Raw genomic sequence first — 24,957 nt, 5'->3', positions numbered from 1 at the left:
TGTGCTGAGAATATTTAAAAAATATACATATAAATATGTAATATATTTGAAACTATATTATATATTTAAAGTATTTATAAATATATTTCAGATATATATACATATATATATATATTTTTTTTTTAACAAGTCACATACCTATTTAATTAATAAAATAATAATATATATTTGTAGAATATATAAAATCTTACTAATATTATATCTATTATAATTGGGCAAATAAATAATTAGCATCTTTTTGTTTTTTATAGGGTCTATCAATTCATACATGCATTATTTAATGATAATTGCTATTGTAAAAACGTTAAAATTAAGTAAATAATAATATATACTCTGGAATGGTGGCACTCTATCATGCACGTAAAGAAAGAAATCCTCATATAGTTAAGAGGCAGTAAACATGTTCGACAGCTACATGTGGGTCAAACGAAGAAAGTGATGATGGGTTTTATTTTTAATTGCAATATGTGACAATGAATGTGATCATAGAAATCTCGAATGATTGGCTAGAAAAGGGTGCTAGTGACTGGCAACTTTTTAAGAAACTAATAAATTAATTATTAAAAATAATTATTTGATTTACTTATGTCATAAATTACATAATATTTGTTATAGTATTTAAATTAATTTTTGTAGTTTACTGTATTTGTATTCGTGGGGACTACTCACTATTCACTACAGCACTATTCAACTCAACTACTTGATGCCTAAACAGATTAAAAGAATCATATTTTACTGTAGTATCAAAAATATTTTTAGTATTGAAACTATTGCAACTGTAGGCTACTCTTTCACCATTTGAAAACTAAGACTAACAGCAGTCACAGATAGCTCAGAAGTAAGGTGTCAGAGGTTCATAAGTCAACGGACCCGGGCTCGATACCCATCTGGGCCTATACAATTTTATCTGTATTTTTTTATTTGTTTTTATGAACTATTTAATCAATTTACTCAACTGATAATTGTGCTTTTCATACTAAATCTTTATTATTTTGTGTTATTATGTTTAGGGCCCATGGGATGTTTGGAAGTGATATTAAATACATTTTTTTATTTAAATATTATTAACTAAAACATATTATTGGACCATATTTTTTATTATTTAATAAACTTATAAACATATTTGTTATATATTTAATATATTTTAATAATTATATAAAAGGGTCACTAATACACGCTTTCGATATATACAATTCATTTTAAATAGATTAATTCATATATATTTAATATATATTTGTACTACTAGATTTGTACACTTTTAAATCGTGAGTATATCAATTGTATACAATAATTAACAGGTAATTTATTTGCTTAGTCCTGTAAGATGTTGAAAACTCTCTTCAAACTCTCCAAGCATTTCGATTTAACTATAATGTTCTTATGTTTGGTAAAAGTATCCTTGTTTATTTGAAGAAAAAAAAATATATAAATTTAAATGATCTTAATACACGTGTTCATTGCAAAATGCGCAATGATGATTCCATGCGCATATAAACTTCTATTCAGGTAAAATTAATGGTAAATAGACTACATGTTCTAAAAATTTATATTATGTCCTGTCATATATATAAAACGTCAGAGTGATATACAGTACCGAAATTAGTGAAATCTGGTTGACTTTTTTGTAACACTAAACTTAAATATATAAATGTTACCGTTTCATCTCAAACACATGGAAAATGTTGTCATAGTTCGATTGAAAACCTTGATATAAATTAGGTGTGCGGTTTCAAGTGTGCCAATTGAGCGGAGTGAGCAAAATGGTTAACAAATAATATTTTATTCTAAAAATTCGAATTTAAAAATAGACTATAACATAACGACTTAAGAAAACTTTTCATGATCAATACAATACCTCATCACACGAGTACCTAACATCCGTTTAGTGTTTTTTATGCTTGTAATTCTTCTTATCAAAAATCGCTTAATTAGCAAGCCCTCGAAAGTTCTTGCTCCTGCTCTCGACAACGCTAGATAGGTAATCTGAGGGGAAAATTGGATTTTCCAGGTCAACCACAACCTGGTCTATAGTGCACCCTTAAGTCATGTCATAAGTTCTTTATTCCGAAAATTTATTTATTTATTATTTAGGAACAGGGGTTTATGGGTTTATGCAGTTTTAGTGGGGGCTGTTTTATGCAGTTTATATAAAATTTTGCAGTTTCTTTTTCAACCGTTTGTAGAGAGTAAAAAAGCAATAATTTAGTATATTGAAGCTCTGTTGTATGCCTAATAGTACAGTAAAAATGTGTTTTAACCCCAAAAAAAATTAGCACAACCGGGGAATTTGGTACAGATGTTGGGTGTACCTTCCTTTTGAACATACTAAAAGTCCCCTAAAATTGAAGCTGTGCTACGGCAGCCATATTGGAAAATGGCGGCATATTTCTGTATTTTTCGCTATAGTGACTTTATTATTAGAGATACAGGAAAAAACTAAACGTACAAAATGTAGGTCATCTAAAAATACACATTTTTTGTATTTACCGTATTTCTCTAAACCCAACGGTTTTTGAGTTATTTATTATTAATTATATTTAGTTTTTTCTATTTATCAAAAATAGGTGAAACACATGGAAATTGACCGTTACTTTCAAGGATTATGATAATTTATCCTATTTAGTTAAATAGTGTCATACTATAAAATCTAAAAATTTAAGCTTATTTTATGAGTAAAACAACTCCGCCACAGCAAACCTGCAGACTCAGCAAATTTCAATTTGATTAGATGTTTTATTAAAAAATGTATTTAAATAAAATTAGGTTCAACAGGTACCTAGGTTTGCTGCTACAGGTAGGTTATTATGGTGTTTTTTTTAAGTAAAATATACCTTACTATAAAATAACTAATTTTGCAAGTTTGATCAAAATATATCTATAAAAAAGCAAACTGCAACAGTTAACTAATTCATAAGAATAGCATGGGAGTTTTAAATTTACAATAAACAAATTTGAATATACAAATTTTTGTTGTGTTTACTAAAAAGATGGCGATTATTCGTCACCATTAGAATATTAACCAAATGGGTTTTCAAAAGGAGATGAAGCCTGTTATTTAAATAATATTAATTCGTACCAAGCACCGAAAATATTGTATGCAGTAAGGTAATCTACCATATTTTGTAAAGTACGCAATAGTCATATTAATATTTTATCTTCATTTTTTACCCATTTAATAGTTAACATTTTAGTATTTTGATGGCACCACCACACTAACTAACTATACTTGACATCCCATTGTAAATTTGGAAGGGTGTTCTTCGTGTCTAGTTCATGTTGGTGACTAATTAAGTATGGTATAGTATAGTTAGTTTTATTTATAAAAAATCGGTGAAACCCATCGCAATCGACGGTTACTTTCAAGGTTTACGACAATTATTCATCCCACTTAGTTGATATAAGAGTGATAGTGGTAGTGCCATAAAAATATTAAAATGTTAATTTATTAAATGGGTAAAAATGAGTATAAAAAATTAATATGACTATTGCGTAGTTTACAAAATATGGTTGATTTCCTAACTGCATACAATATTTCCGATACTTGGTATGAGTTAATATTACAGTACTTAAATTATTTGCTTCATCTCCTTTTGAAAACCCTTTTGGTTAGTATTCGAATCGTGACGAATAATCACCATATTTTTAGTAAACACAACCAAAATTTGTATATTTAAATTTGTAAATAATTGTAAATCTTAAGCTACCATGCTATTATTATGTATTAGTTAACTGTTGCAGTTTGTTTGTTTATAGATTTATTATGATCAAACTTGAAAAATTAATTATTTTATACTAAGTTATTGATATTTTACTAAAAAAAAAACACACTATATTAACTTACCTGTAGCAGCAAACCTGGTACCTGTTGAATCTAATTTTATTTAAATACAATTAATAAAACATCCAATCAAATGGAAATTTGCTGAGTCTGCAGGTTTGCTGTGGCAGAGTTGTTTTACTCATATAATAAGCTAAAATTTTAAGATCTTATAGTATCACACTATTTAACTAAATGGGATAAGAAATCGTAATCCTTTAAAGTAACGGTCAATTTCCATGTGTTTCACCTATTTTTGATAAATAGAAAAAACTAAATATACTTAATAACAAATAACTCAAAAACCGTTGGGTTTAGAGAAAGACGGTAAATACAAAAAATGTGTATTTTTAGATGACCTACATTTTGTATATTTGGTTTTTTCCTGTATCTCTAACAATAAAGTCACTATAGCGAAAAATACAGAAATATGCCGCCATTTTCCAATATGGCGACCGTAGCACAGCTTCAATTTTAGGGGACTTTTAGTATGTTCAAAAGGAAGGTACACCCAACATCTGTACCAAATTCCCCGGTTGTGCTAATTTTTTTTTGGGTTTATGGAATTTTTCTCTTATTTTTACTGCACTATAAAGGTTACAGAGAAAATTAAAAAAATTGTAAGTTTAAAATTTCCATGGTCTTATGGAAAAATTAACAACTGTTGAAGTTTACTTGTTTATGGATATATATATTGACATAATGTAGGAAATTGATTTATTTCATCCTTTGCTATTAAAGTTTGGTCCAAAAACACTTTTTACCTTCACCATAGCAGCAAACCTAAGCACTCGTTAAATCTAATGTTATTTAAATTGGGAATAAATACGGTTTATTCATGGGACGTAATCAGATTTTATAAAAATGATATCAGACAAGTTTCAGACAAAGAAATTCACTTAGTCTGCAGGTTTGCTGCGGCGGGGGTATTTAAAAATGTTGTTCATAAATCGTGAAGCCAAAATGTATGAAAAATTCATGAAATATGTTTAGACATACTTCTTACTTACACCATAGAATATGTAAATATTTTAGTAATGCTTATGGATCAGCCAAACTATTGCATGTCTGCTGGTGATATATATATATTTTTTTAATTTAGAGTACAAATCTTAAATTATATGATGGCCTAATATAAGCGTAAAACATTTTAGTTAAAATCAACACACTAAAATGTCACCAACACATTCACTCATCAACAGGATGAGAAGTGTATTGCACTGTTTGAATTCAATTGTAAATTTGTTTCTAATAGCCTATTAAGATGAACATTGATTTGACAATGCGCTAATTAGTTAAACAACTGTTTATTTGAATTGCATATTTAACTCATACATAGATCAATACTATTTTTGTTAACGAAATATTTATATAATTTAGTCAACATCGGTGCACTGTACCGTTCCCACATTAAGGGTGCGCTCTACCCGTCTGGCTCGCGCAAATGTAAGGGTTTTAGTTCTTCCTGATTGTAGCCCCAATTGTGAACCCATGCATCTACAAGGGGTCTAGATTTAATTTTACAACAGGAACAAGAAGTCTACTTGCACTGTCTAAAGTCAATAATAAAACCTCGTGTTAATAATAATAGCCATCACTATCCCATTTTGTTTACTTATATAGTATTGCTATTTTTTTACGAGTTTAAACAGCTGATTCAAAACGCTTGTTATAATACCCATTCTTTTTTTATTTACAATATAATTTGCCAGGCTAATAGAAACCTTTAATCGACATAAACGCACATTTACAGCATGAAACATGATTTAAAACCAAAAACTATTTTTATATAATCTATATATTAATAGGCAAGCACGTTCCTTTAAAACTTTTTTTCTCAGTAGGCTACGTGTGCATTGCAGGGAAAATCTACGAATACTATTAGAAAGATATTTGCCTGTAGATGTGCAGAATCCCTTTATACATTAAAATCGGTAAAAAAAATAGCGCCAAAAATGAATTTAAAATTTTAAAAATTAATTTTGGCCTTATGGGTTGCCATGCTGGTGACAAAATAACAATGTAACATAAACAGAAAATTAAAACATATGGATGAAATTCCAATCACATGTTTTAAATACAGCGTGGTGTGAAATTAGAGAAGTTTGCACAATACTTGTTTTGGTCGAGTTTTCGACCACTGGACAACCTCTAGTAAAAGTAAAGGATAAACATTGGCTTGATAGTTGGCTAGTCATTCAAAACAGATTTTTTAAACTATCTGTTTAGTTCCAATTTAGATCAAATAAATAAAATCCGCAAGTTAGTGTACCTATCTAACCAGTTGCAGTTTTTAATTGCCCTGTAATACTTTATGTGTATTCTTTGCTCAATGGTTTTCACCTGAGTGAGTACTTTAATTTGTACCGTATTTAGATTGTAGTTTGCTAATAAACATATGACATGGTTCTTTGTTTACATCTATGTTGTTAACTCGTAACTATCATATCAACCCATAAGGCTAATGCTAAACATGTTATGTTAGTTTTGCATTGTACAGGCATTATCAAAAATTGAAATTTGTTTCTTTAATAACATGAACACTGTTTGTCGAAATAACCCTGGAAAGTTTGGCTTCTATATGTTTATCCGTTATTGAGTGATTCAATTACACAGTTTGCATAAGGTCCGATCTCGCTCAACTACTTCCAGTTAGTCATCAAACAAATGTTCGTGGTAAATAACTTACAAATTTCCCATCTCAACATGTTCGTAGTTTCCAGGAGACAGTCAGCTGGTCTATCCATAAGAGAAGTCAGCTGTTTATATAAGTGTTGTTGACAATTGCCATATCTGCCTGAGTCATGCAGTATCAGATGGACTTTGGCCGCAGCTCCACTATTGCCGACCGTCTCCGTCATAATAGGGGTTGAAGCTGACTCACACGACCCTCTGTGTACAAAATTAATCATTCCAACGGTTGACACCATTTTTAGGTCTTCTTCCTAAATATATATATTATATATATATTTCAAAATCCCTATAGAGCTATTTTTTTGGGATAAATAGCCTCTGGATCGTTATTAAATATTGTTATAATCAAAGGCTTACCTTACGATTCAATTGATTTAATGTGGAGACCTAGGTTTCCACACCGGAGCGTTATCGTCAGTCCTAGAATACCTTTTTACACTAGTTTATTTATCAACAATCACTAGAAATAATGTGATAATTAATATATGTCATATATTGTCAACTACTTTTACATGCTAAAAAATCAAACCATAAGAAATTACCCTGCCACCGCAATCCTGCAGACTAATCGAATTTCCATTTGCCTGATACGATTTTCCCTCAAACAACTCCTTAAAAATGTCATATTTATTCCCTAATTAAATAACATTGATTTAACATGTACTTAAGTTTGCTGCTACAGAGAACCTAGTGAAGTGTTTTTTGTGAAATTTTCATAATTTAGCATGAAATGAATAAATTTATCAAATTTGATAACAACATGTTTATAAGCAAGACATTTTTTCTTCAGAAGCCACCCTATTGTTTATCGAATTAAGCTTGGCAAGTTTAACTAAAATATGTTTAGCTGTTATCACGTGATTTAAGAAAGTTTGCATTGCTTCGCTCAATTAACTAACAGTCGTACCCGTGCTTTGCAACGTTGAAGTACGCGGATGAGACGTTCTCGTTCTTTAAAAATGTTGTATAAAATAGTTACACGTCCGCCATTGGTTTTATAAATACAATTTTACTGAACCACACTTATTTTATCACCGGGTTCAGTTTCTAAATCTATCAAGATTGGTTTCAGCTTAAATATTTAGTTAGCCATTTGTGTTTAATGTGTTACACACCATTTTAGTTAAAACGATAACTAGAACTATTGTATATATATATATACAAAACTTAATACAATAAGAGTTTTCTCTGTTACATAACTTTTTTAAACGTCCTACATTCAAACTATGTTTACGAGTGAGGAGTCATTTGTAAGCTTATTATCTAGCAATGTAACTAATTATAGCTAAAAAGGTAATTTTTTAAAGGACATCGCCTCCTGTCATTTCATTAATTATTGCTAACATTCAATTTCAAAGACTCAAATATGCTGACCATAGTTATTTAAATAGGTTAAAATGGGTTTTAATTTAACGGCTAATTTTGATCAGTTAATTTTTTTAACACAGTTAGCTTTGTAACATGGGACAAAACAGTTGATGAAAATTAATTTTAAATAGACAACTTTTATTGACAATTATAATCTGATTGAGGTAGGTAAATCTTTATGTGTATTTATGTTATACTAGCTGTACCCACGGGCTTTGCCCCGTTTAACTTCATAAGTATTCGTATGGCTCAATCACGTCCCGGTTGAAGTTCGTTCGCTACGCTCACTCACCTTTAGGTTGGAGCTCGTTCGCTGCGCTCACTTGTTTTCAGGTTAGCTCGTTCGCTACGCTAACTCGCCTCCAGGTTGATGTTCGTTCGCTACGCTCACTCACCTTTTGGTTGCAAATTAGCTGTTGTCATAAATTTAAAAAAAAGTCATCCCTTTTATTGTTTATAATACTTTGATAAAGGTTTTTATGTTTTAATATTTAACATTGGAGAATTTAAACGTTGTTAAGTGCACAGGTGTGCTGCGATTGGGGTTTAATACATTTGGACTTATTCAAAAGTAAAATAGTTTTCTGTGCTGCACTCTGTAGAAACACTGTGGCACTATTTCAAATCATGACTAATGCTAATACAGAATGTTGTAATTATTCAAACCTACAAAACAGTTGGTGAAAGTAAACATCTGCTTTTAAATTATACTAGGTGAAACCCGTCGAAATCGACGGTTACTTCCAAGGCTTACGTTAATTAATCTAACTGCGATAAATTGGGTGAAATATACATATTTTGAGCATTTAGCAATAAGTGTAAAACAATAATGATATTAATTGCATTAGTTGCCAAATTTGGTTGATCATTCAATGAATAAAATATTCCCCATACCGTGCGTCATCGGAGTTATTATTAGTATGTTATGTTATATGGTATCTCTTCCTTTGGAAGAACCTTTAAATAGTATTAAAATCGTATTGGTGGATCTTTTGTAGTTAAACACTTCCGTGATTTCATCAGTGTAATATGATTTTATTTTAAAAGAAAATATTTTTTGGGAAGACATATTCTAACTTCAAAGGGAGGTATATCCGTTACAGTGTAAGTTTGATTTTTCCTTCGTCACGTCGCGTCAGTTCATATCGTACTTCTGTGCCAATGAATGAACCCTCTAGCATAGTTTTGAGAAATTGATTGTGGGGTTACTGTTAAAGCTAGAATTTCTTGACATGGGAGATGTCAGTTAGTTGTCTCAGCCTTATCAATAACATAAAGTTGTCAATATAATCTCTCTACGGAATGTTAGGTGTAGTGGAATACTTAAAGTGAAGTTGGCTTTTATTCTTTAACTGTTAGGGGCCTCCTAGTTCATATGGTCTTGCGGCTTCATTGGCAACAAATAATGCAAATGACATAGCAATGAGACATTTCCAAACAGCAAAAATACTTTAAATTGGCTGTTACGTATATATTGACGTTTACATATTGTTAATCAACTTATCTTATAAAGGATTATGTGATCTAGTTTAAAAGGAACATGACCTTTCTATCATGACAGTAGCTGCTTAAATAGTATTTTATCTTTGTACCGTATTTGCTTAGTTTTTCTTTTGATGACTCATCTACAGACCAAGACCTTTCTTTGGACACCTCTACCAAGTTTCTACGCCCAGCCGTTCTCTCAAATTAGTGGGGACAAAGTTTCCAATTAAATATTTAGATTCCCCCATGTTAATCTTATGGGAGAAACTCCAACTTTGATAGCCTGTGGGGCAAAGCCCGAGGATTTTTATTACAGGAATTTGTGAAAGGGGGTGTCTACACAAAAAATACTTTATTTTGACACGTCGTTTGTAAAAATCCGTCCAATATTAACGGAGGAGTATTGTTTTGTAGAAATCGCCTTCACGTATTATTATATAAGGATTTATTTGTAAACATTGTAGATCAAAAAGTCTGACATTGGCCCACTTAAAACCCTCTGGGGCAGAGCCCTTTTGACAGATCTGCACCAAACTTCACTTGAACCATCCTTGAAAGATGCTTAATAATGCCTGAAAGTTTCATTACAATCTGTCGAGCGGTTTCGGAGTCCATAACGTATATACATATACAGGGTGGTAAAAAAGTCCCAGGACAGTTAAATATTTTTAAAAATAATGTAGATAGAGCTACAATACTTTGTACAAAGTTACAGGGCATAACACTCTATTTTAACACATATTCAGTGATCCAATAACTCTTCAGGGGGACGGCCCACAAGGAGTCGGAAGAAAATCTTAAATGGAAGCATAGGTCAATATGCACATCAAATTAAAGGTCTTTTTTAGTAAAATACAATGCCGTAAACCGCACTTCAAAAGGTTGATCCTGCGCAAAATGGCATATGTTCAAAGATTTCTTGAATCCGCCATTTTGAATCTTTGAACGACTGCCATTTTTTACTCAGACATTCTTTTGAGCTTGAATTTACGGCATCGTAATCTACTAGTGAAGACCTTTAATTTGATGTGCATATCGACCTATGATTACGTTAACAATTTTCTTCCGATTCCTAGGGCTCTGCCCCCTGAGGAGTAAGCGTATAATAGCAATGTAAATTAAATGAATCTTTAAACAACTGTAATTTTGCGCAGGATCAACCTTTTGAAGTGCGGTTTACGGCATTGTATTTTAATAAAAAATACCTTTAATTGGATGTGCATATTGACCTATGCTTCCATTTAAGATTTTCTTCCGACTCCTTGTGGGCCGTCCCCCTGAAGAGTTATTGTATCACTGAATATGTGTTAAAATAGAGTTTTATGCCCTGTAACTTTGTACCAATTATTGTAGCTCTATCTGCATTATTTTTTAAAATATTTAACTGTACTGGGACTTTTTTACCACCCTGTATATGTATACACACACACACACACACATACATAGTTCCTCTTTTATAGATATAGATTCCTGTAGTAAACAAATTGAACTTATTGGAAACCTATTGTAAACGATAGCATAATATTTTATCAATAGTTTAGGCTATCTGTTATGTAATAATTCTCAAAGTAAAAAAATAAATGAGAAAATAGAACTTTAACTTCAGTGCACTCTGTGAGTGGCTCATTCAACTATTTGGTAGTTGACTCAAGACATAGCTACATTATCTACTTCAGTATCAAAAAGAAAAAGTTAATGACATTATGTAGCGCTAGAATGAACTGAAGATTATATATTCTGGTACACATAAAACATCCTGCATTTAATAAAACACGAGTACAAAGTACAGGTAACTCTGATCACCGATGTTACTAACACCTTTATTACATGGAGAGAACCCAGCCCCGGGACTGGTACCGGGACTGGTAGTAATGTATTCAAGGCAGTTGTGTTGTGGAGTGGACGGCTGAGGAACTGGTCTAATGTATTATTATCACCTGAGCCTCTTTGATAGGCACTTGTCACCCTCTCTCTAAACGAACCTTGGACCACCCAAGACGACCAGCTTCTCAGCTCCTGCCAGAACAGTGGTGCACAAGTAGGCGGAACAAGGTGTGTGACTTTTAAAATTATCTCAAAGAGAAAATGTCTTGCAGGGCATCCTTCTACCAAACAACGTCGAATTTAAAAGTATATATAATTAAGCGTTTACAGATAAATAATAACCATTTTTGAGAGTTTCTAACATTTAGAGAAGTTATTAGCTTACAAAATAACTCGGGTCAAACGACATGAAAATACTAACTTAACATGTAAAATTGTAACATTAGGCTTATGGGTTGGTATGATGATTACGAAGTAACGTTGTAAATGTAAACAAAGAATAATATTTATAAACATGACAATGTTCAGTATACTATGATGCAATACAATGATATCCAACTAAGCTTATTTTTAATAATTTAGTACATTTTATGTCATAAAGTTTTGTTGTTTTATTTTCTACGAAAAAACTAACATTTCTTTCATTTTGAAGTGTATTTTTACTATTAATTTATTGTAAACAAAATATTTTCAAATAGCAATTTCATCCAACAATTTTGCGATGACAAATTGGTGCAGGCCTAATCCAGAAAGAAAGAAACTCTGTCAGTTCCATCACGAGCCAGTGATCGATAACTTTAGGTTGATCAGTGGAAGTCGCTTCGGTCATCGCAAGAGTGCAGCACCGTCATCAATCAGCTGGTCAAAGATTGATAGGCAAGTCTTCATTTTTATTTATTGGATAATCTTGTGGTATCTCTTGGAACCAACTGGCCACTCAATCATTTCAAAAGTCAAATTTCTCTTACCAAGCTGATCGCTGATCTAATTAAACAGCCAGTTACTAATTCTTGGGCTATATCTTCTATATGAATACAATATGATAAATAGGTTTACATACCTTATAAATCCGACATACAGCTCAATTTTAAAGAAGGTCGTTTAAATGTTTAGGCTTGTATCCACTACTGTCAAAACATCGCAGTTGGATGGTGAAATCCTTGTCATTGTTTGCTACTAAAAGTACATACACATACACACATACACGGACGGGACGAAGACATTACGAAAACAAACAATACGTTTTTATAGGCCTATTACAATAAATATACGGGCAGGACGCACACTGCTGTGTGGGTCCTCTGCATCCTCAGAGTCTGCATCCTTCACCTTCGTGTATACGACCTTCACACATGTAAACGACCTACTATAAAATTTAGCTGTATGTCGGATATATAAGGTATGTAAACCTATTTATCATATTGAATGGCTCACTTACTCTACAGATCATAGTGCCTATGAGCCTCGTGTCTTATATTTAAAAATACTGTTCTATATATAACAGGTTCGCAATAGATCATAGGAGTATGTTTAATCTATGATCATAGCGTTACTCTTCGCAGAAGAGTTACTTTACCGATCATAGTTACTATGAGCCAAGCGTACGAATTATTTTATAATTCAGGAATCGGCTCGTATAGTATACGAGCCAAAATCCAGAATCAATAAATTATAGGAATATGCTCGTATACTATACCATTCTGCGGGAAAATATTAGATGGCTCACTTACACTACAGCCCATTTAGCCACACGATGTGCGGTTTGGGTTCGTAAAACTCTAGGCGCTATGCCCGGCTTCGACTGCTGCGACCATGTTACCTACATTATCATTGGCGAAAATGCACATGCAAATTAACATTTATGCGGCTATGGGTATTGTATAAGTTGGGAAACGTTTGTAGGAAACACTAAATACCCCCGCCGCAGCAAACCTGCAGACTAAGCGAATTTCCATTAACCTGATTGGATTTACACTAAAATGCCTTCATAAAAATAGCACATTTATTTCCTATTTAAATAGAATTAGTTTAACGAGTACTTAGGTTTGCTGCAACAGGGAGGGTAAAAAAGATTTTTTTTATAAATATTTTAGTAAGAAATAAAAGTATTTTCCAAAATCAATCAAAATATGTTCATAAACAAGCAAACTACAACAGCTGACTTATTCTCCATAAGAATAACATGGGAATTTTAAAATTACAATTTTTTTGAATTTTCTCCGTAACAATTAGGCGCATAATAACGCTTCAATATACTAAATTATTTGTTTTTTTAAGCTCTACAAAATGGTTTAAAAAGAAATTGTGAAATTTTGTGTTTTTACGGTCAAAAATGGGAAAAACCTATTTTTACCCCATAAAACCCCCCATAAACCCCCGTTCCCATAGTCCGATCATGCTGGTTCGCGAACTCGTTCAAGTTTATCCTGCCTTACACCTTCAAACCAAATTTTATCAAAATCGGACAAAAATTACTCAAGTTATCGTGCGGATGGACACATATATATATCTATATATAGATATATAAAAATTTGAACGAATGGTGTTTTTGGCCTCTGGGGACATCAAAATGAAAAAGTAAATCGGTCCCGGGCTTAGGTCTTACCATGAGACCTACGGTAATAGCTACTTCCCTATAGGGAAATTCGCTAAAAGGCAATCTTCTACAGAACTTAAAAATATTTACGAGAAACTTTAATTATACCAAACCGTTCCTACCACAGTAAGATATTCCATTAGTTATGTAGGCCTAAGCTTTTAGGTGAGTCTTTTAATTTAATTGAAAACGAGCTGTTGGTCCGTCCTACGTACGGTAATCGAGTAGCCTAGTCAATTAAAACGGAATAGTTCAGAACATCTAGTTTACACGCACAGTGACAAAGTCTGGTAGTTTTAATGGGGGCCAACTGCCCCCAAAATAACCTAATTAACAATTAATTGTTATTTTTTAGTTGTTGACCTTATTAACAAATGTCACGTGACTACCTCTTCCGTTCTATTTCTTCCATCCGATTATAGACCTAAAATATAGCGATATGCATTTTAAATTCGATAATTTTACCATAAAATATCAGTTGCGTCGATTTGAAAAGACTTGAAGTGAGATTGGAGACCGATTCACACACACTGGTATTGGAGTAGAGTTGCTACAATTGCATCTACCACTTATATGTACTTACCGCACCTTTACCTCCGTGACCACAGACTGAAACCTTACTAGGTGGCGTTCGCAGAGGCATCCACAAAATTGAGCGGAGTCATCAAGGTTTCATATTATATTGTTTTTGTCTTACTGCAGTAAAAACAGTATTTTTTCATGCATGCGCTGCGGGTCTAAAGTAGCATTTTTAATATTTAGGGAGTAAAAATCGTTTTTAGCCTCTATGGAGTAAAAATCAGCTGTTGTCAACTCAGTTGTAAATTTCGATTGTAAACGATTGCATGTATCGAAAATATGTATCGATTTGTGCTTCGTAATCATTTTTAACATATTACAGTCTACAGTCTCTTCCCGTAGCATTTTAGCATTGCAGATACATTAATCCATTCCCAAATTCAACACTGCTCACATTTACTACTTCCTTCACCACACCCTACGTCGTGGACCTGTTTCCCTCTCTTCCCATAGCATTTTAGGATTGCAGATACATTAATGTAATTGCCAAAGACAGTTCCCACACTCTGCGCTGTTAACCTTACTACTTCCTTCACCATTTACTACGTCATTGGCCTGTTTCCTTCCTTTCTCATAGCATTTAAGTATTACAAATTCACTTATCCATCTGCTCAAACGGTTCCCCCACTCTGCACTGCCAGCCTTTACTACTTCCTTCACCACTTACGTCGTGGACCTGTATTCATCGCTTTCCATAGCATTTTAGTATTTTAGATACGTTAATCTAATTGCAACAAACATCCCCACTGTCCGTACTGCTAGACTTTACTACTTCTTTCACAATTTCCTATGTCTTGGGCATGCTTCCATCCCTTCTCATAGCATTTCAGCATTGCAGATACATTAAAACTGCTACAAACGGTTTCCAGTTCCCACACTCCACACTGCTCACCTTACTACTTCTTTCACCTGTTCCTACGTCGCGGATCTGTTTCCCTCTCTTCCCATAGCATTTTAAGATTGCAGATACCTGAATCTAATCGTCATAAACAGATCCCACACTCCGAACAGCTCGCCTTTACTACTTCCTTCGCCACTTCCCACATCGCGGACCTGTTTTCCTCCCTTCCCATAGCATTTTAGGATTGCAGATACCCTTATCTTATCGTCATAAACAGTTCCCACACTCCGGACAGCTCGCTTTGACTACTTCCTTCACCACTTCCTACGTCACGGGCCTGTTTCCCTCCCTTTTCCATAGCATTTTTGATTGCCCATACCCTTATCTAATCGTCATAATAGTTCCAACACTCCGGACAGCTCGCCTTGACTACTTCCTTCACCACTTCCTACGTCGCGGACCTGTTTCCCTCCCTTCCCATTGCACTTAAAGATTGCAGATAGGTACCTTAATCTAATCGTCATAAACAGTTCCCGCACTCCGGACTACTCGCCTTGACTACTTCCTTCACCACTTCCTACGTCGCGGACCTGTTTTCCTCCCTTCCCATAGCATTTTAGGATTGCAGATACCCTAATCTAATCGTCATAAACAGTTTCCACACTCCAGACTGTTCACCTTTACTACTTCCTTGACCTCTTCATACGTCACGAACCTCAAGCTAGTGTCGTCATTTGATTATAGTACCTGGGGACCGAGCTTTGCTCGGGGAAAATCATTAGTTCACTCTGAAAGCACCGTAGTATTGGAGATACATAAATCCACACATCTACATCCTACACAATTTCCTACGTCATGGACCTGTTTCCCTCCATTCCATTGAATTTAAAGATTGCAGATACCTTAATCTAATCGTCATAAACAGTTCCCACACTCCGGACTACTCGCCTTGACTACTTCCTTCACCACTTCCTACGTCGCGGACCTGTTTCCCTCCCTTCCCATAGCATTTTAGGATTGCAAATACCTTTATCTAATCGTCATAAACAGTTCCCACACTCCGGACAGCTCACCTTGACTACTTCCTTCATCACTTCCTACGTCGCGGACCTGTTTTCCTCCCTTCCCGTAGCATTTTAGGTTTGCTGATACCTTAATCTAATTGTCATAAACATTTCCAACACTCCGGACAACTCGCCTAGACTACTTCCTTCACCACTTCCTACGTCGCGGACCTATTTTCCTCCCTTTCCATAGCATTTTAGGATTGCAAATACCTTAATCTAATCATCATAAACAGTTCCCACGCTCCAGACAGCTCGCCTTGACTACTTCCTTCGCCACTTCTTACGTCACGGACCTGTTTCCCTCCCTTCCCATAGCATTTTAGGATTGCCCATACCCTTATCTTATCGTCATAATAGTTCCAACACTCCGGACAGCTCGCCTTGACTACTTCCTTCACCACTTCCTACGTCGCGGACCTGTTTCCCTCCCTTCCCATTGCACTTAAGGATTGCAGATACCTTAATCTAATCGTCATAAACAGTTCCCGCACTCCGGACTACTCGCCTTGACTACTTCCTTCACCACTTCCTACGTCGCGGACCTGTTTTCCTCCCTTCCCATAGCATTTTAGGATTGCAGATACCCTAATCTTATCGTCATAAACAGTCCCCACACTCCGGACTGCTCGCATTTACTACTTCCTTCATATCACTTCCTACCTCACGGACCTGTTTCCCTCTATTCCCATAACATTTTATGATTGACTTTACTACTTCCTTCACTACTTCCTACGTCACGGACCTGTTTCCTTCCCTTCCCATAGCATTTTAGGATTGCAGATACCTTAATGTATTCGTCATAAACAGATCCTAGACTTCGCACTGCTACCCTTGACTACAATGTATCGAGTAATCTTAAGTATAATCTTTGCTCAATATTAACAAGTGATGTTTTTCCTTTTGTACTGTATTTGTAATTTCCTAGTATACTGTGGGTAGTTGGCTTATTATGAACACATGCTAAAACTTCAAATCTTTTGTTTACTTTTTACTTGTTATTTAATTCAGCCAACATGGTTACCTAGCAACCCATAAGACTAATGTTAAGAAAATATGATTTTCAGTTTCATTTTTCTACGGATTCCTGAGAGACTTTTTTAACGCTATATAGATGTTGGCACTCACCGATATGGTCTTTATCACCATGCAAAATTTGAAAACGATTGATTCAGCCGTCTAGGAGGAGTTTGCGTATTACGAAATGCATAAAAGTCGACGTATAAGAGCTTCGCTCGCTTCGCTCGCTCCGCTCAATGAGGATTCTGGCCACCCATTCTCTTCCATCCCCTGTCTCTTCTAATTTAGATCCCGGTCTGAGGATGTATTTCATAACTTGGTCTTTCCACTTAATTCTTTGTCTTCCAAGTGGTCTTTTATCTTGTGATACTAAGGGAAAATACTTTTAAAAGTTGATTTATCTCCTATCCACCACACATAGCCTGCCCATCCAAGCCTTTTACTTTTGGAAAGCACCCCTATCTGGGTGTTTACACATTTCTCTTAGCTCTCTGTTTGTTTTTATCTCGACCTCCGTTATCTTGAACTGGTCTGTATATTTTGTCTGCACTTTTCAATACTACGGGGAGAGTTATGGTATGGTATGAGTCGACTTTGGTTTCTACTGCACCTTGCAGTTCATTGGACAGTTTTATAGAGACCTACTACACCAATTGACGCTTTCATTACTAACCAAAATTATAGTATGACTCACATACATTCGGACATACAGAAAAAGAAGTATCAACACGTAAACCACTTATATCTTAAACGATTAACAATACATTTTTCTGAAAAAAGATTTCCCAAATATGAGATGAAATTTTCATGGCATAAACTAAATAACTTACGTACACAGTTTGCATTTACGACAAAACTTGATTAAACCGTTTGAGATGTATAGATCAAAATAACACACACATTTCCTGATAAAGCAGATCCTTCACGGTAGAAAAAAAACTAAATTTTAAAGTGAAATAGTATGCAGGCCAACACCGAAGAACAATATTTTTGTATACAAACAACTTGTAACATAAACATTTCAATGCCAGTTTATAACCAGCTGTTAATTTAACCAGCACTGAAAATACTTTGAATTCCCAAGTAGCAAAAATCGTTGGCAAATCGTTGGCACAACGTTTCTGTCGATCGTTGGCCAACGGTATGTTTTGGCACTCAGTCTTACGGTTGGCCAACCAACCAATTTTTGCGGAAGGGCCAACCATCCCATTGGGCATAAACATAAAAAAACATAAAATAATAAAGATTTTGCATGAAAAGCATAATTATGAGTTGAGTAAATTGATTAAATAGTTCATAAAAACTTATTTTGAAAATAAAACGAGATAAAACTTTTGGCCGGGACGGGTCTTGAACCCGGTACTTTCGACTCATAAGCCTCACGCCTTACCTCTGAGCTAACTGTACTTGTTGATATAGAGTGTTTTCAAGTGGTGAAAGAGTAGCCGACAGGTTCAATGGTCACAATTAATACTTTAAATATTTTTGATGCTACAGTATAATATGATTCTGTTAATCTGTTTAGGCCTCAAGTAGTTGAATTGTTTTTCTGGTATAGCTCGGCCGCTTAGAAAGCGACCTCCTCCAGCATTGGTTTAGCATTAGCGCGCAGGTCGTTTTCTAAGCGGCCGAACGTTGGAGAGGATACTAGTATTTGAATATAGATTATTTAATTACCATTAGATTAGTATAGGCTACTGTTATAATTGATTGTTATATAATTAATAATCTTTTCTCTATAACTATTAAAAACTTGCTTAAATAAGTTAAAGAATATTAAAAAAAAGAATTATAATAATTATTATATGTTAAGCAGGTGTTCCCCACTGTATCTAGTATCACAACATCATCTGACTACATTCATTATTGATCCAAATGTTTACATTTAAATTTGTATCCCTTAGTTACATATGCGGCTGTATAGTATTTAGATATATACATGGTGTGGATTAACGTCCGCACTAGTGAGTACTACGACTATCCGCAGTAATATCCTGATAATTAGACCAATTCGTAAATTACAAGGAAAAAAAGTGGTTCGGATTCCACTATAAACTGTAGGTCCCTTTGTTGCCATTAGCTGTATGGGCTATTAATTAACAGCTGTGTCTAAGGAACATGTCGGCCTTAGTCACTAACAAGACTACAAGATCGCGCCACTCATCCTACACTCATCCTTCACTCATATTTGGGTTAAAATACGCACATAGTGGCGTCCCCATCTTAAATAATTGATAATTGATACAATATTTGTCTTATATTCTGCTGCCATAACATTTATGTACTTTTAAATAAATCAATTTGTTAACATTCGTTTTAGAATGTTTTATACTTAAACCCAACGAATGCCCAACGAAGGCCCAACGATTCTTTCCTTTGTAGGGCCAACGAATAGCAGTTTCCGTTGGGCCAACGTTGGCAAATCGTTAACATTTCTGCCAACCATTTCCCAACGTTGGGCCAACGATGTGTGCTACTTGGGTTGCTAGCGTCGGCTGCTAGACTTTTAAAAAATTGAAACTTAATTTCTAAAAAAAACTGAAACCCTAAATTAAAATTATGGCTTCGACATTCCCTAGTTCTCAAAATTATCTTTCTTTCAACACAAAAATCAAAGTGGTTGATTCAGAATCGTGAAATAAAAAAACCCCTGTTTCGTTTTAATATTATAGATAGATAGATTATGACTGTATTGGTTACTGAACTATGACAATATTTACTCAGCTTAAAAATTTACAGATATAGATTTTAATTCATATTGTTTCGGTTTTCAATTCTGTGGGTTTTATTTTCAATATTTTAATAAATTTATGTTCATAAATTTAAATTTAAATCAATAAAGTGCAAATTAATGAGCTGATGTCACCTGTCTGCCATGTTATCTTATGGTAACATGGTCATCTTATAGCAATCCAAGCAGACGCGTCACCTGTCTGCCATGTTATCTTATGGGACGTCTGTCGCTGAACAACACCACTTGCGACGTTGCCAATTCTACCAGGCCGCGGCCTGTAGTTAAAGGCGGCCGTGATACTGTACGAGCTTATTCCTGAATTAAAAGAACTAGTGTTCCTGTTGCTCGAATTCGAGCAATTGTTAAGTCTTACAGGCGTTATTTTAAAACAAACAGTCATAATTTCTGATGACTTTAAAATATTCGACTCAAAGATTATGGAAATACTCAAGATGTACCTAACAGATTGATATAATCAACATTTCTTGTAAATATCTTATCATTTTTCAAAAGCTGATCTTGTTTTTAATGTTTTCTACAAATAGCCTTACTCATAGCCGCATTAGGTTGTCCATAATAATGATTATAAATATTCTAAAAAACATGATTTCTATTTCTTTTCCTTGGCGGTGTTCTATGACTTTCCTATGTTACCATAGTTTGCAAATCGGCACTATAAATGATTACTGAGAAATGCAGCACAGTGTTAATTGAGTTTTCTTTTTAGTATATCAATTAATCCAGGCTATCTAGTTTTTCCCATTGTAATATTTACGCCAACCCAAATTCAAATAGTAAATATTTCATTTCTACCAAGTCAGTAAATGTTTGTAGCAAACTGTTAAATTAGCAAGCTTATTGACTTTTTACAATTAATGTCCTTCTTCTCACTTTTAATTTCTGACAACAGCTGGAGTTTTATAATAATTTTTGTTTCCCATGTTAATCTTATGGAGAAATACGAAACTTTAAAGGGCCCCAGGGCCTCACTCTCTAATTATTTCCCTAAAAAGAAAGTTTCCTGCACAACTTCACGTTACGCTCTTTCCAACGACACCAAAAACATGTCAATCGGTTCAGTAGTTTTGGAGGAGTAATTGTCACAAAAAACCTGCTTGCGTATTAAATAAGTAATAGATAATTCGTACGCTTGGCTCATAGGCACTATGATCTGTAAATTAACCATCTTCATTTATTTGATATTTTCGATAGGCTCATATAGTATACGAGCCTGTAGTGCAAGTGAACCTTTAGTATTATCATTGGCTATAGGAATATATAGTAGAGTAAGTGAGCCATATGTGTTTAAAGAATTACATATTTTGAGGCTCATAGTGTCTATGATTGTAAGTGTAAGTGAACCCTAAAGCACGGGTCACACTAGGCTGGTATCAGCGGCGAATTGAAAGAAGCCGCTACTGTCAGCTTGATGTGACCACAAAATTCGCAGCTGGCATCGCTAGCCGGCGAGTATTTGTCAGCGGCTGGCGAAGTTGGACATGTTCAACTTTTGGTAGCGAGGCAGCGGCGACTAGAGGTCACGTGACCACTCGCACTCGCTGACACCAGCGAGCAGCGTAGTCGGACCACCTCTAGAAGCGTGCCAGCGGCGACCAAAGGTAATATGTGTAGATATAAAGTCAATGGTAATATGGTAATATCCGGCTTGGTTCAACACAAAAGGACAAAAGCAACTGTCTCATTTTTTAAAATTAGAGGCTTAACTTTAATTCTAGTAATGGAATGTATGTGGTGACTGGTGACATTCGTAAAACATTTTGGTATGTTTCTGATTCTTTTTTTAGCGCGTTTAAAAACGTGGTATTTTTAAAAAGTATTTTTATTTGTAAATTATTTGTAACCAAGACCTGATCCACTAACATCTCTTCTTGCGGTTAAGCATCTTTTATTTTAATGAAATTATCTCTTTCACACACATCCTCAATTTTAAGTGCTGGATGAGGACCCAAAAAAGGACACAATGGCAACAAGAACTTAGCTTTAAACTTTAAAGTAGTATTGTAGCATACTAGACATTACTGAGCTTAGGTGGTCGGGGAAGCAGGTTATTGATTTCTTATAAATTTATTCCAAAACTAAACGTGCTTGTGGGACGTTTCTTTATAGAAGTAAGAACATCAAATAAGCAGCTTACAGTGATTTGTTACAAAACCTCAAAGCTGTTCTTTTCCTTCTCACACATCATTGGAGGTTATCGTGATCACCAGCTGCTGACAAGCAGCCTAGTGTGACCCGTGGAAAAGCCGCTGCTTGGTGGTGCTGGGGCCAGCCGCTGGTCACCAGCGGCTGCCGAGCAGCCTAGTGTGACCCGTGCTTAACCGAAGTATTCAGTGAGTAATAGCATAGAAAGGTAATTAATAGTTAACATTAACAAAGTTAACATGGGAGCGAGCTGGCGTAGTGGTTAAAGCGCGGGACTTCAGTCCGTGAGGTCCGGGTTCAATTCCCGCCAAGTCACCGATGGATTTTAAAGCACGGATCACAGTAGGCTGGCATCAGCGGCGAATTGAAAGAAGCCGTGACTGTCAGCTTAATGTGACCACAAAATTCGCAGCTGACACTGAGCTGACTCAGCCTGGATTGGTGAGCCGGTGATGCTGGTGCCAGCTGCTGATCACCAGCGGCTGGCGAACAGCCTAGTGTGACCGTGCTTTAAACAAGAATAAAAGTAAGTTTTTTCAAGAGTCTGTGAACTACTTAGGATACAAAATTGATGGAAAAGGATTGCATAAGAGCCATGATAAGATAGAAGCTCCTAAGTAGTTCACAGACTCTTGAAAAAACTTACTTTTATTCTTGTTTAAAGCACGGGTCACACTAGGCTGTTTGCCAGCCGCTGGTGATCAGCAGCTGGCACCAGCATCACCGGCTCACCAATCCAGCGAATTTTGTGGTCACATTAAGCTGACAGTCGCGGCTTCTTTCAATTCGCCGCTGATGCCAGCCTAGTGTGACCCGTGCTTAAGTGATAATGCCGCAACCCCTAGGTCTAGCCTGAAGTATGAAAAACAATCCCAGGCTTGTGCCATCTTGTGCCTAGCGTCCTAGGACAAAAAAAACCATTAGTTAGTAATCGAACACGAGAACAGGCTGCGTGGAACAATTTATCCAAGCCTTGAGCCTGCTCAGAATAAGAAAAGCAAGAAAAAAACCCATAACTGTGTCACCACTAACAGTAACTAGTCAAATCAAATCAAAGTCAACATAAAACATACTCAACTAGTCAACTCAACCTAACAAAACATAACGGAAGAAGAGGTTATGTTTGTGTATTTAGAATTTTAGATTTTGTTTAAAGTTTAAACCAATTCAAAGGGTTGGTTGGTATTTACGTTAATACGTAAGTTTACAATATGTTCAACCAATTTAAATAGTCGTTTGTCAGATGTAGGGTCAATATAGGTCTAGGCCTAGCCATAGAGTTAAGTTATAATATCAACACTGTTATTATAAATCCATGGGCCTAGCTATATTCATTGAATTCATATTGTTACTATGCTGCTGCTAAATGTGAGTCAGGCGTTAAGTTAGGCCTACATTGCAGTTCTCTTGGGTACACTTCCATAAGATATCTGTTGGCACAAACAACCGAATGGCCTAATATTGATTACCTATTCGATTGTTTAATTCGATATATGGGTTGGTTAGTTAGGTTAGGTTAACCTTACCTAACTCACCAAACGATCGATATTTTCATTCGGTTTGTACCAACAGATCATGGAAGTGTAGGCCTACCCGTTCTCTTTTTAAGCCTTGGTTAACCCTCCGAGTGTCCATAGTTTAGGCCTTAATGTCCGCCTATTTTTGGCGCATTTACAAGGTTTTATTAAAACGGATCTGAAAAGCTTAAAACAATGTTAATTCTACTGTTCTATATACCATTTTGTTTGGAAAATCAAAAAACCGATTTCAGTACATAGGCCTAGCATTTAGCTAAGAATGCATAGCCTAACCATAGCTAGGAATCTGGCTGATAATTTACATCAATATCACTACCTACTTCTTCAGGATCATCAACCAGCCCTTCAAAATCACTTAAATCTTCTTATAATGCACCACGTATATCACTACTTTTGATTTTTAACACTAAAACAATGATAAACATAATAAAACACATCAGTCATCGGTCCGAGGTAAACTAACCTGTTTACAAATACGCACGTCAGCTGTCTGCTACAATTACGATCGGCTCGGAGAACATAAAGCGCTTAGAGACAGACCTCTGGAGACAGCTTAGAATATAACGAAAAGAACGATACCTAACTCGATCCAGTTCAATCCGATTTTGTCAGTCATAGAGCCTTCGCCGTAAACAGTGTTCGTGAGTCGCTGCAGCGACGCATGACACTCGGAGGGTTAAGCAGAGCGAATTTACAAGAGTAGCCTATTAAAGCAAGCCTAGCCTATTACAGCTTCTGCTATTAACCAATTTTTCCGACCTCATTAACACTAATTCTATTTGTCACTTGTGCACAAGCAATTGTGAGTAGGGATAACTTAGTACACTAGGAGAGTTTTACCACAGAGAAGTAAGGTACAGAGGAAATATTCAATGGTACACTTAGGTGTTGTCTAGGGCATAGTCCAACACCACACCCCTTGCAATCATGTACTACTTACGGTACTCACAGTTGAGAAAGACGCTGTGCCCTGTGTGGCAGGAATTTCTGCTTAATGCTCGCAGCTTGGGCTCTTCCTTGCTTGTTACAAGTATATTTCCGGCACAACATACTAGAGCTGAAAGCATACGGTCATCCCATAAGCAAGTTTCCTCTGTACCTTAGGCCTACTTCTTTAAGTTATGGTTTTACTTAAAATCTGGTGAATGACGTGTTACGTCACCAGCGTCAAAAGTTTCCAGAGCTTTTATTATTTGGACCTATCAAGCAAGTGCACTACTAAGGATGGCTCACA

General features: G+C 35.1%; 2 protein-coding genes across 7 annotated transcripts in view; one reads left to right on the top strand and one right to left on the bottom strand.

Annotated features, from left to right (window-relative positions):
* The window catches only part of LOC128981980 (pentatricopeptide repeat-containing protein 1, mitochondrial), a 124,544-nt gene that overhangs the window by 24,552 nt on the left and 75,035 nt on the right, over positions 1–24,957 (top strand). Inside the window, exon 1 of one of the 6 annotated variants that reach the window (XM_054401016.1) lies at positions 23,124–23,383. The exons of 2 other annotated variants lie outside the window; for them this stretch is intronic. The gene's annotated coding sequence lies outside the window, so the exon portion shown is untranslated. Of the gene's footprint in view, positions 1–23,123; positions 23,384–24,957 lie in introns of those variants that run through there. 3 more of the 6 variants (XM_054401008.1, XM_054401041.1, XM_054401032.1) reach the window with 3 other exon arrangements.
* The window catches only part of LOC128995686 (uncharacterized), a 64,102-nt gene that overhangs the window by 13,633 nt on the left and 25,512 nt on the right, over positions 1–24,957 (bottom strand). The window lies entirely within an intron of this gene.

This window comes from Macrosteles quadrilineatus, unplaced genomic scaffold (assembly GCF_028750875.1).
Source record: "Macrosteles quadrilineatus isolate MER2022 unplaced genomic scaffold, UCM_ALF_1.0 Scaffold_1__1_contigs__length_201487025, whole genome shotgun sequence".
Lineage (NCBI taxonomy): Eukaryota > Metazoa > Arthropoda > Insecta > Hemiptera > Cicadellidae > Macrosteles > Macrosteles quadrilineatus.
The sequence above is the reverse complement of the archived record's forward strand: the minus strand, read 5'-3'. Positions and strand labels throughout refer to the sequence as shown.